The sequence below is a fragment of the Bison bison genome, unplaced genomic scaffold (genome assembly GCF_000754665.1).
Source record: "Bison bison bison isolate TAMUID 2011002044 unplaced genomic scaffold, Bison_UMD1.0 scf7180017864390, whole genome shotgun sequence".
Lineage (NCBI taxonomy): Eukaryota > Metazoa > Chordata > Mammalia > Artiodactyla > Bovidae > Bison > Bison bison.
The window spans coordinates 2,355,920-2,369,360 of NW_011494962.1; the positions used below are offsets into that span (position 1 = coordinate 2,355,920).

Consider the following 13,441-nt stretch of genomic DNA (forward strand, 5'->3'; position numbering starts at 1 on the left):
AGTCCTGGATGGATGGGGGATGGATGGAATGGGTGGACGGACAGACTGTCAAACAGAAGGGTCAACCGCATGGGCTGAGGGAGGTAGGGCTGCAAGCCTGGGCAGGGGGCACGCTCTGAGATGGTTTTCCTACAGTTTCCAGAAACTCTTTTGGCATCATTCACCTCCCGCCACCCCATCCCCCAAAATGGCTTTGAAAACTGTGAGATTCCGAGATTCCTGGGTGTTCCGTTGTTTCTCTGTGCATTGATTTCACCTCTGACTATGACAGGGGCACTACAGGTTCCACTGAATCTCCCAAGAGGCAAGGTGAACTCTGGGGGAGAGTCTGTCTTCCTAAAGTTCACACTTCCTCCCCTTCTGTGTCTTCATTGCCCCGAAATTTTGCAGGGCTTCTGTGCCAGTCTCCCTCCCCCTCTGCTTTTTGCTGGGTACTTGGATTGAACTTTCTTTGCAGGGCTGTCCCCTCCTCTTCCATGGTCGTCGCTCTGTTCTTTCCTCTTATGCCAACACAGGGCCTTTCTCCCTCCCCACCTGTCTTCTCCGCCTCTCTTGTACCTTCATTGCCTCTACGGCTCCCATTGTGGGTACTCAGTTGCTCAGTCATGTCCCATTCATTGCAAACCCATGGACTGTAGCTCTCCAGGTTCCTCTGTTCATGGGATTCTCCAGGCAAGGATACTGAAGTGGGTTGCCATTCCCTTCTCCGAGGGATCTTCCGGACCCAGGGATGGGACCTGCATCTCTTGCATTGGCAGGCAGATTCTTTACAGGTGAGCCACCTGACAGCTCCCATTATTTTGTAATAGTTCTACCTTTCTCTTCTGAGTTTCCTCTGCCTCTTCCTCTTCCACTTCCCCTGCCTGAATCCTCAGCTGCAGCTGGGCAGGGCATCAGGGGCCCCACACTTGGGCTGCTGGGGCCAGGCTCCAAAGCACCTGACACCTGTCCCTTTCTTTTTTGTCTCTCTTCTGAGCTGCCACTCAGCCCCGATGATCCAGGGTGCTGGGTGTGGCTGGGGAGAATGGATCACTTGATTTCCACCCTGGCTGCGGTGTCCAAGAAAATGCTGGGTGCTCTGGCTTGACTGTTACCCTCGGAACACAGGTTCAGGTTATGGAGGACTCGGCAGGGGGAGGGAGTCACCTTGGCCCTTCCCTACTTGATTTCTCATGACTTGAATGGTTGTCTGGTTGTACCTGCTGTCTCTTTCTGCCACAGTCGTGCTCCCTGGGTTATTCTGCTCTTCATGGCTTATCCCTCCTGAGAAAGCCCAAGGCTGCCTACTAAGAGTGGGGAGCGAGAAGAGAAGATGCAGGCTTCTGTGTCCTCTGTCTGTGTCTACTCAGCAGATCTGATGACTGTGATGCTAGGAGGTACTGGGGGGTGTTACTGGCATATCCCTTCTCTTTCACAGTGAGGATGGTAGCTGTAAACTTCAAGGGGTTTTGGAGCATCCTTCACCTCCTTCAGCCAGCCTGCCATGTCTATCAATGTTTACAAATCTGGTATACTGTGGTCAGCACCTTCCAGCCTCAGTCTACCATCTTCTCCACAATGAACTTTAAAGAGATTAGGACTGTGAAGGTGTCAGGGTCATGACTGTGGGCACGGTCGTCTGCAGTATACTGGAGCGTTGTGGTACCAGTGAGTGTTGTGAGCAGACAGACTAGGAAAGAGACCACAGCCAGATGTGAGCCTTCTTTTCTCCAGAAGCTGCTCTGTGATTAGGACATTCACTTCAGGATGGAACAGACTCAGGCCATTCAGACAAAGCATGCCTGCTACTAATCTTATTCATTTATTCATTCCACAAGCAGGTACTGATTACCTGCACTATGCCAGGCACTTTGAAGTAAATAGAGTAGACCCAACTCCTTGCCCTTGTGGAGCTTGGAGTCTCCATAAAGAGAGAAAAGGAAATAATAAACTCCTGTTCCAAATAGGCTGAGGTTTCTTTCATGGCTTTTGAATTCTGTTCTATGACACATTCACTGCCCCCCAACCCCGCCCCGCATCCCAAGAAAGCCCTAACTCTTGGTTTGCCGCTGGATGACTTTCACATATGGAGGCTCTTTTACCCTAGCGCTGCCACTCCATAAAAAGTTATCATGATAAAATGCACTAACAAACAATGAACCGGCGCTCAGATCTTAATCCTTAACTAGTTCTGCTGTTAGACAAGCTGTTTGACTGTGAGTCAGTCGTCATAACACTCAGTTTTCCTACCATGCAAGATGGCAGTTGGGCAGGAGAATGTTTAACAGCCCTCTTACCTTGAAAATATTATGACCTCACCTAAGACATCATTTTCCCTACTTGGATCTGTTTCTTCCATACAGACATTTTAATGTTTTTTCTTGAGTAGACAGTTTCCTCATTGAGTCACAGCTGTGCTGTTCACCACTGTTTGGCCAGGCCCTGCCATGTGCCTAGCACATATGCATCATAGCTAATATTTATTTATTGGGATGACTCTGTAGCAGGCAGTGTGTGAAGACCTTGATGGAAATTATTTTATTTATTCTCCCAGCAATACTTGTAGATATTTTTTGTATATCCATGTCACACATAAGGAATTTAGGGTTTAAGAGAATGTGAGCAAACTAACAAGGTCACCCAGTCAGCGAGAGAGTCAGGGTTCAAACTCAGTTCTGTCTGACTGCAGAGCCTGTGTGTCTGTGTGTGTGCTCAGTCATGTCCAACTCTTCTGGAAACCATGGGCCATAGCTGGCCAGGCTCCTCTGTCCATGGGATTCTCCAGGCAAGAATACTGGAGTGTGTTGCCATTTCCTTCTCCAGGGGATCTTCCCAACCCAGGAATTGAACCCACGTCTCCCAAGTCTCTTGCATTGACAGGCAGATTCTTTACCACTGCACCACCTGGGCTCTTATCTATCCTGCCACGATGTAAGTATATTTACTATGTACCTTTTGGATGGATGGATGAGTTCAGGGTTGACACTTAGCCAGTATTCACTGATGTGGCCAGAGGGCTGGTTTCTGGCTGGAATCTGTTCTAACTGGTGGATCAGTTGTCGAATAGTTTGCATTTCTTGCTTGGATAATGGATGGATGAGTAGATGGATGGTTGGATGGATACCCACGTAAAGAATTATCCAATATAGAACTGTAGCAGGGCACTGCTGGCCTTAAAACATAGTCAGTCGTTAGGTGATGGATTTAGGTTTCATGGTGATAGTTTTGTCTGAGTGCTACTGTCTGGGCAGCCTGACGTTAGGGCCCTCCTTGGCATCTGCATTGGCCATCTCGTAACACCACTGGTTCCCACATCTGGAACGAATCCTCCAGTTCCCAGGCTCTTGCCATCTGTCCTCAGCTGGGACTTTCCACGAGAGGCTGAGCTGCCCGCCTCTCTCGCAAGTTCCAAAACTCAGCTGCCCGTTGTGCTGTTTGAGAAACATCTCCTGAAGCCTCTAGGTTGGTTGCGGCTGGGCTGTACACTTGAGGATGCCTCCCAGCTGGGTTTCCAAGCTGAAAAGAAAATAAATCTTCTGACAAGGGAATTTGGTTATTGCTGTTCAAATCTGGGATTCCAGACAATTCCCAGTGGAATGCTCATGGAAAGTACGGGGAAGAATCCGAGAGCCAAGACAGCAGCGGGACATTTATGGTATTGCTAGTTCGAAAGCTTTTTTAGCTGCTTGTTTTAAAGAGACACTCACCAGCTTGGTATGCCTCCAGTGGCTTCTTTTCTCCCCTTTATCCTCATTGATCTCCAGATAAATCCTCTCTCTCTTTTAACCCTTCCGTTTCCTCCTTTCTGAAATCGATATCTAGCCTTTCCTGGTTAAAAGGGAAGGCGAGGATAGTAATATTCTTGTAAGGTTCTTGTATGGTGGGTTTCTCACCATTTTGTTCTGCAAACACAGGGCCAAATGGAAGACACAGTGTGACAAATTAGGAAGCTGTTAAGAAGTAGAAAGTAATGCCTTTTCCTCTTACTTGCCTGTGATTAAAAAAAAAAAAAAAAAAACAGACAGTGATAAATAGGGCAACCTGTTAAATAGTGATTCTAGAGAACTTGATAGGGGCAGGCAGGGCAGTTTGGGCCCAGGAGAGGAGGGGAGCCCAGAGGAAAAGGGCTTGCCTGCCGTCCTTGTCTGGCCTTCTGGTCTGGCCTCCTGACCCCCACTCCCCACTCCCTTGCAGGAGTCCTCCAGCAGCTTCTTGGAACTTCCCTGCTGCACCAGGAAGCAAACACAAGTATGTTTATTGAAAAGACAGAAAGATATTTTTTTCCCCTTCCTTCCGTCTAAGGTATTAAAAAAAAATTTTTTTTTTAAGCTTGAGGCTAGAGGAGCTGAAGTGTGACAATTACAGCAGGTAGACGAAAACGAAAAGTTCCATTCTTTAAAGGGGACATAATCCTTTCATGCGTCTGTGCTAAGTCCCTTCAGTCATGTCCAACTCTTTGCAGCCCCATGGACAGTAAACTTCCAGGCTCCTCTGTCCATGAAATTCTCCAGGCAAGAATATTAGAATGGGTTGCCATTTCCTTCTCCAGGGGATCTTTCCAACCCAGGGACTCAACCCAAGTCTCTAACATCTCCTGCATTGCAGGCGGATTCTTTACCATTAGTACCACCTGGGAAGTCCCCAAACCTTTCATGATACCTTGAAAAACTCATAGGACTGTGGTGCCCCCGAGAGTGGCTGGACAAGGCCAGTTTTGATTCTCTGAGCAGTGAAGGGCCTCATTGGACCTTCACGGTGTGAAGGAGAGATTCTTTCTAGTTTGTCTGCCCAGGGGTCACTTTTTTTTTTTCCTAAATTCATGGGTGGTGGGTGGCAAGGAGGACAGCAGAGATACCTTATGGGCTGATGCCAGCCCTGTGACATATCAGCCTCAAATCACGATGTCCAGGGCCACCTAAGTGGTCACAAAGCATATATTTCAGATCTATGGGGCAGAATTGAAATCACTAAATGCCTTTACTTTATTAAATTCCTTTTCACATAACCATCTTGCATTTAGTTGACATGATCACCTCTAATCACAGGCTGAGATGATGCCATCTGCCTAGAGTCTCTGCCTTCCGTGGTGCCAATTTGTTCTTGTAAAATTCCTGTGGTTGATATTTAAAAATCAGAACCCAGGGCTCATTCATCACATTGAATCGGGTTATGGTGTATGATGTTGCAGGTTAATAAATAGCCGTAATAGCCACTCAGAGTTTTCTAGCGTCAGAACACCAGAAATAGTCCCTTAGCTCTCTCCTTCCTATGCTTGTGAATCTTCCAGAAATCTTACATTACGGCTCCTACTTGCGTGTGTTTAATAATTTAATTTAATGCCTTCCTATGGAAACGTTCTCTGGTTGCTCACCCTCTTTGGCGATTTTGCACTCTCAGCAGAGTGTTGGAGTGTCAGAGAGTCATGTGACATGCAGCACCCGGTTAGAGCCAGGGAGTGAAAGGAGATGCTGTGTCTCTCTTAGTTACTGAGTGGAGCAACCAACAATTTTATATACTTTCAAGCTCTTCCCTGTCCCAGAGAAGAGACAAAAAATGGGAATTAAGTATAATCATAGTTAGCGTTTACACTATTGTAAGTAACAAAACGTGTTTGTTTAATCATGCAGCCCTCCTAGGTGTTATTAATCCTGTTTTATTGATTAGATTACCAGGGCTCAGATAGTTTTACTGAATACGGCGCCTGAAGAATCTGATGTGATTTCTGTTCCCAAAGTCACCACTTAGCCTTTTGGGGAGAAAACATGATGACAGAGTGTCACAGACTTGAAAGCAGAGGCAATGCTGACCTTTGGGCGGCTGTGGGTGCGGGGACTTGGGGCAGCAAGGGCTCTAGGAATGCACTAGCCCGTTCATTGGTGCTGATCCTCCAGCAGGCTGGCTTCTGGCAGGAACAGGCGCCTGTCCTGATGGATAATCATTTTGGTTTTTCTCACCCGTTTCTCCTGCTCCTCCCTCTTTACTGTCCTGTGAGCTGAGGTTAAAGACCAGTATCTCTCTTGCCACTAGAAGAACAGCGCTAGCCACAGAGGACTCACCCGAGTCCACAACTTTCCTGGCATTTCATCAGGAGTTACCTCTTGGGATCAGGGCTGACTGCTCTTTCTGAGTTTCCAAGTGAAAAAGCACAGCAATAGAAAAGACTTGGGCTGGGACAAATGCAAGAGACTGGCCTCCCAGGGCTGCCTCTGTTAGATGAGTTCCCCTCTCCAAGACTCAAATTGCATAACACACCTACTGATGAGGGTTTCTTTTTAAATCTTTATCCCTAAATACTTCTGTGTATTTTTCTAAGGACAAGGGTATTCTCTTACATAATCACAGTATGATTATCAAAATCCAGAAAATTTTTTGAAATATATTAATTTCAGATGTACAGTAATTCAATATATGTATATATTGTGAAGTGATCATAATAATCTGAAAAGGGAAAGTGTTAATTGCTCAGTCATATCTGACTCTTTGTGACCCCATGGACTGTAACCCATCAGGCTCCTGTGTCCATGGGATTCTCCAGGCAAGAGTACTGGAGTGGGTTGCCATGCCCTCCTCCAGGGGATCTTCCTAACCCAGGAATCGAATCTAGGTCTCCTGCATTGCAGACACTCTTTACCACTGAGCCACCAGTGAAGCCCATAATAAATCTAGTTAAGATCTGTTACTACATGTAGTTTCTCTTGTGATGAGAACTTTTAAGATCTGCTCTCTTAGCAACTTTTGTTTTTCAAGGGTTTAAAAAAATTTTTTTTATTGAAATAGAGTTGATGAGTGTTTCCTATACGTATCAGAGGTAGTTTGCGTGTAGCACCTAGCACAGTGCCTGGCGAACAGTGACCACAAACTCACTGAGAGCTCTATTTCAGTTTTCACAGCTAGTGAATCGCCTGTTTAGGAGGGGCATCCTCCCTTTCAAGGGCGGAGAGGAGCATGGATGTGCTTGCTTGCTTCTTTAAAGAAAGGGCCTGGGGTTCTGCCTGCATGTTCTGAGGCTATTTCCTGAAGTCACAATGGAAATGAGGTCTATTTTCTAACTTGGTGATTCCTGGGAACTTGGTCCGGCCCTGGGGCACTCCACCCCAGGGCCTTGACCATTCCCACACCGCAAGTGTACTTCTGTCTGAAACTACTTTCTTTCCTTGCCTGGATCTGTCATCTTTTTCTTCAACCGTCCCCACTCTCCTCCCCAGACCCAGCAGATCCTCCCTGTCCTCAGCCAAATGTCAGGGCTCCCCAGATGCCTGTGGTGTGCTGTGACGTCACTGGCAGAGTTGAGGCAAGGACACAGAGAAGGATTTTCTTCTCAGTATCTCGACAAAGCAGTCGTGACTTCTAACAACGATGGCCAGCCACCAGCATTTTCTGTTGTGTTTCCCGCAAGCCTTCTTTGGGGGCCTTTATTTTCTAGTTTCAAATGCTTGAAGGCTCTCTGCTTTTCCAGCCTCGTGGGGTCCTGGGTAGCTACTTCAAAGAGCTTGAAGAGAAAAAACAGGCCACAACAGAACAGCCAGGATGCTTTTGGAAGGGAAATTTCCTTTTTGGGTTTGCTGTCTGCAAGAATTTCCGATGCAGGCAGACATTAATTCCTAGCTCCATGCTTCCTGATAAGGAAGCAACTTCAATAAATGCAGCTATTTATAGATGTCTTTTTTTAAAAAAAAAAGAAAAAAATATATAACCAGAGGTCTATTGACCTTTTCTTTCGCTTCGCATTTCATGCCGTGCGCTCCGTGTGCATTTAAGGCAGTTCCTCTGGCAAACGCTCCAACACAGTGGCTCTGGTCCTGCAAGGAATGGGGGAAAGGCTCTCACTTTCCTTGAAATTTTGAAGTAAACATCAGAAGCCTCTGGCTGTGGGTTGTCCTTACCTGGTGCTGTGGGTTATTTACCATGAGAGAGATAGAGAGATACCTGGCTCCATTCTACACCCAGTGTTGAATGCTTATGACAGATTAAGCGAGAGAGCCATCTAAAAAGCAGAGCCGATGGGAACCAGTCTGTTCTATGAATAGACTTGAACAACAGGAAGTAAGAAATGTTATTTCCATTTCTTCTGTGTCCCTTCTCCCATCTCCCCTTGGATCTTCCCCACTATCGGTACCACTGTGATCTTTCTCTTGGTGTTTTCGGGGGTTCTGCAGATTGACGGCTCCCTGTCCATCATCCTCACGTCTGTCTACCTAACACTTGCCGAATGGTCTGATAAAGATTCAACGTCACGTTGGCTCAGATGTGCTCGGCCTAGGTTCCTCCCCACCTCCTCTATGTTATCACAAAGCATATTGATCGGGCCAAGTCTGTACAAATGTGAGCAAGTTTCCATCATCAAGTAACAGGTATTTTTTTTCCCCCATTTGCTTCATGCCTGAGTTCACAGTAGCTCAGACTCTTGGAGTTTCTTTCTTTCTTTGTTTTTGGCTGTGCTGGGTTTTTGTTGTGGTGCACGGGCTTCTCATCGCGGTGGCTTCTCTTGTTGCAGAGCATGGGCTCTAGGGGCACAGGCTTCAGTATCTTCTCGCACCAGGGATCAAATCTGTGTCTCCTGCATTGGCAGGCAGATTCTTGACTACTGAGCCACTAGGTAAGCCCCCGCTTGGAGTTTCTGACATGACTTTGTGTGGTTTATCTTTATGTATTTCCAGAGGTCAGTGTTACCAAGGACCATTGAGTGTTGCTGATTTCACTTGTTAACATCAGAGGATTCTGGTTCGGTAACCTGAAGCATCCATGTGTGTTTTTTTTGGGGGGGCAGGGGACTGATTTTTCTGGTCTCTTCTGAAGGAAGATAGGGTAGGATTTGAGAGATTTAAGCAATCCCTGTCCCTAACCACATGCTGACTGTAAATTCCCAAGAATAATTAGTCACCCCACCCCAATATTTACTGCTCCCAGCTTGGGTAGCTGGACTGAACCCCATTCTTCTGAAATTAGTCCTTGTTTCCTCTAGATCATGAACAGTTGTTGTTCAGTCACTAAGTTGTGTCTGACTGTTTGCGACCCTATGGACTGCAGCACATCAGACTTTCCTGTCCTTCACTATATCCTGGCGTTTGCTCAAATCCATTGAGTTGGTGATGCCATCCAACCATCTCATCCTCTGCCGCCCCTTCTCCTTTTGCCTTCAGTCTTCCCCAGCATCAGAATCTTTTCCAATGAGTCGGCTCTTTGCATCAGCTGGCCACAGTATTGGAGCCTCAGCTTCAGTCCTTTCAAGATCATGCGTAGAAATAGCCTCAAATGGGGCACTAAGATTTCAATCCTAGAAATGCAGACCACATGTGTGGATCCTGGATGAAGAGCTCTGGGTATGTGGTGGGTACAGATAGGATGCCTGTGAGGAAAATCCTCACCCATGCAGGGCTGTGCAGAGAACATGTTGTTTGATCAGTTTCTGCTGGGGCTGGATTCTCTGGGCTGGAGTAGGAGCTTTCACTATAATGGTTCACTTCAAACAAGAAGGGGAAGGTTTGCAAGGGGATAGATAACAGTCACTTTTTAAAACAAAAGATACCTAGGTAAGTGTTGGCGAACAGCATGCTCTTAAAAAATATTAGAGGGCTATCGGGTAATTATGTAGCTCTACTTGGCACCCCACTCCAGTACTCTTGCCTAGAAAATCCCATGGACAGAGGAGCCTGGTAGGCTGCAGTCCATGGGGTCACTAAGAGTCGGACATGACTGAGCGACTTCACTTTCATGCATTGGAGAAGGAAGTGGCAACCCACTCCAGCGTTCTTGCCTGGAGAATCCCAGGGATGGGGGAGCCTGGTGGGCTGCTGTCTATGGGGTCGCACAGAGTCGGACATGACTGAAGTGACTTAGCAGCAACTTTATTTTATTTCATTTGTTTATTTATTTATTTCGCTGTGTTGGGTCTTGGTTGTGGCACTCAAGATCTTCATCATGTCACGGGGGCTTCTCTAGTTGTGTGCTCTCTCTGGAGCACGTGGGTTCAGTAGTTGTGGCACTTGGACTTTTCAGTGACCCCCTGGCCTATGGCATCTTAGTTCCCTGACCAGAGATCGAACCTGTGTCCCCTGCATTGGAAGGTGGATTCTTAACCGCTGGACCCCAGGGAAGTCCCTGTAGCTCCACTTTAGAAGTAACAGGGTTAGGGTTTACCCATTTGTTTTCCAAGAGTGGCTTACCTTTGCAAATCAGTTTCTTTTTTTGTCATCACCCCCCACCTTACAGTTTATAAACGCTTTGGTTTTCCTAGGAGCCGTTCTGAGGTCGACTGTGTATGAGATACCACCTTAGGGAATCTGTTGCAATAGAGTGTGGAATGAGAAATCGTTGTCACTACAGCTTACTGAATACTTTCTCAATGCCAGAAACTTTATGTATATTATTTTAAATAATCACTAATACTGCATGGTAGATGTTTGTCTGGTTTGTGTCTGAGTGGTGCATCACTTGCTAGAGTTCACACAGAGAAAGTGGAGGAGCCACAATTTGAATCCAGATCTAATTCCAAAACCCAGGCTTGTATTCACTTCACCATGTTGCTTCATAAAAATACTAGGAACTGTTGAAAATCATTTCCCTCTAGCTGTTGGTTAGAAAGAGAAAATGCAGACTTACAGGTTGATTTTATTTTTTCTAATTTAGGCAAAACTTATATATTTTTGCCAACAAGAAATGCCAAAGGAATAAAATCAGAGACAGACACTAAATCATCTTTTGAACTTAGAAGAAGATACACTTTCAAATTCAAGCCTCTTTGTAGACTGGTATCTGTAACTTATTTTCAGGTGTCGATAAAGGCTGGAGTGTTAAAAACAAAATGAAGTGAAAAGAGGTTCCTGTTGTTCACAATTTTCCATCTTTTTAAAAGTGATAATCTGCCTCACAGATTATTATTCAACAGTAGAAATGTTGATGGGCTTACGAATGAAAACATTTCACTTCCTAATGCTTTTCGTTAATCTCACACGCTTCTTCAGAAAAGTTGTCTGGCCTGTTGATGTCTTGGGTTTTACCCTCATGACCTGCATTCCAGGAAGCTCTATTGCAGAGTCACAGAGCCGTGGACGCCCTTGACAGGGGTCAGCCCTCCCAGCGTTGGCCCAGTGTGGTCAGTAGTAGGTGGGGTCGTCTTTAACACTTCACTCTTCCTCCCAGGGTCATCATTTCCTCACCCTGTGTATGTAACGTCCCTGGGTTCTTCCCAGCTTAACCACTTTTTTTTTGTTCTTTAATTCCAGAAGAGAAATACAAGGCGTATCAGCAGTGGCACATTATCTATAAAATGCTCATGATTATTCACTTGATTTCATGTGCTCAACATCACATTTTAGTGCAGATGGTGGTATTTTAATGACGCAGGAAATTGTCTTCGGCTTTGGCTGTGATGGTTTTGTGAGGATGTTCTCCTGCAAAGAAATTTGGAAATTCAACTCCCTGACGCCGAAGGGTGCTTCCCCACGCTGCCCATGCTGAGATCAGTTGATGCTTTTGTGGGTTGGGAACCCGAGCCAGCTCGTGGGCTTTGCAGGTCTCCTGAAGGCTGCCTCAGCCACTTGCATCTTCCCTTGGTTCCCAGGACCTCAGAGTAGAACTACAGGCCCACTCCCCTGTCCTCCAAGCACCCCCCACCCCGACCCCGTTCCGGCCTGAGAATCGGCTGTGAGCCTGGCTCTTGGCCCAGTGCATTACGCACAGGTGTGACTTCTGGTAATTACCTCCTTGACCCCAATTGCATGATTTGTGGGAATCCCCTCAGCAGCTAGGGGCACGTCTGCCTTTCCTGTAACCTGTACAAATGATGGACTCGCTGTGCTCCCTCTCTTGGTGGCGTCCATTGGGTTTCAGGCTTTCCAGATTGGCCACGCTCCCCTTCTTCTGCTGGTCCCACTGCACATGCACAATTAATTCCACATTAATAGTGGGAGTGGGGAAGCCCAGTTGGCCAGGGAATGGAGGCTTTCAGCTTCTCCAGTGAAAGCTTTCATGCTGAGCTTTAATGTATATTTCTATTCGCACAGCTCAGCAGAGAGAATCCATGACACTTAGACCATCCCCTGAGTATGAAAGCTCACACCCAAGAAGCTATTTCTAAATGGAACCCCTGTACCAGTTACTCGAATCCTCTGCTCATTGCCACAGGCTGTGAAAAGGGGGTGTAGGATGAGGGAGAAAAGAATCAGCCGTGCTGATTCGTGAACAAAGCTGACGAGGGGTTTTATTTTGCTTCCTTCAGTAGCTCTCGAGTCACCAACATTGAGAGCTCTTTGCAGGGAAACAAATATGAGCCGATGATCTGGTGCCAGCCCTCTTGGGGACATGAAACGACTCTTTCTCCTCACGAGCCTGACTTGAGGAAGCAACCGTGTGGCCAGGCAGGTTTGCAAACCTGTTATTCTGATGACGAGCTGGAGGGTTCATCTGTCTTGGACGTATTTTCCTGGTAGATGACAACCAAGGGGAAGGAGGATAAATTGCTTCTCTTTCTTTTTTCACTCTGATTCCTTACACAGCGCTGTTCTCACAGCTTTGAACTCTCACACTTACTCTTTTCACTTCTCCTGTGAAGTGGCCGTGAGGTTGGCTCACGAAATCCCCACCCAGACAGACAGCAAGCTTATGTTCCCCTGTTTGCAGTTCCGCCCCGTGTGGTGGAGGCCACTTGCTGATCTTACAGTCTGGCTGTGATTCAATGGTTCACCCAGATATTTGGGGTTTACTTTTAGGAACACGAAACTAGAAATTCCCTGAGAGAGAGACACCCCACTTGAGAGTCATGGGTTAATCTTCCTCGTGTTCTCTGATGGTGCTGAGAGGAACTTCAGAGACCCACAGAAATCTGAACAGGTGTGAAATGTGTTTGGACTTTATAAAAGAAGAATTTTTTTTTTTATCTTTTGATTCCTTAGTAAAGAAGAATTTCACTTCAGATAAATCCAAATGAGTGTGCATGTATGTTTGAGTGTGTATATATGTTTGAGTGTGTATATAGGGGAGGATGGGGGGCTTCCCAGGTGGCGCTGGTGGTAAAGAACTTGCCCGCCAATGCAGGAGACATAAGAGACACAGATTCAATCCCTGGGTTGGGAAGATCCCCTGGAGACAGGCATGGCAACCCACTCCAGTATTCTTGCCTGGAGAATCTCATAGACAGAGGAGCCTGACAGGCTACGGTCTATTGAGTTACAAAGAGTTGGACATGACTGAAGCAACTTAACATGCACACACTAAGGGGTGGGGGAGTTTGGTTGGGAACTGTCTCAAAGCTAATACTCCAGACATCTGCTTCTTGGAGCTTCCGTGATGACTCCTACCACTCAGAGGGATCCAGGGAATGAAGTTGAACAAGTACAACTGGGCATTGTCGCGTTGGCATTGTACATTCAGCTGGGTAGCCATCTCTCATCTGCTGCTCCTTTGTTTGCTGAAGGAGTATTGAGATTCAGAAAGAGGCTGCCTTCTGCACTTGTATTGTCCAGAC

At 46.5% G+C, this 13,441-nt stretch overlaps 1 protein-coding gene across 3 annotated transcripts in view; it reads left to right on the top strand.

The window, feature by feature from the left end:
- Window positions 1–13,441, top strand: part of ETV6 (ets variant 6) — a 288,421-nt gene that overhangs the window by 123,827 nt on the left and 151,153 nt on the right. The gene's annotated exons all lie outside the window — the stretch shown is intronic.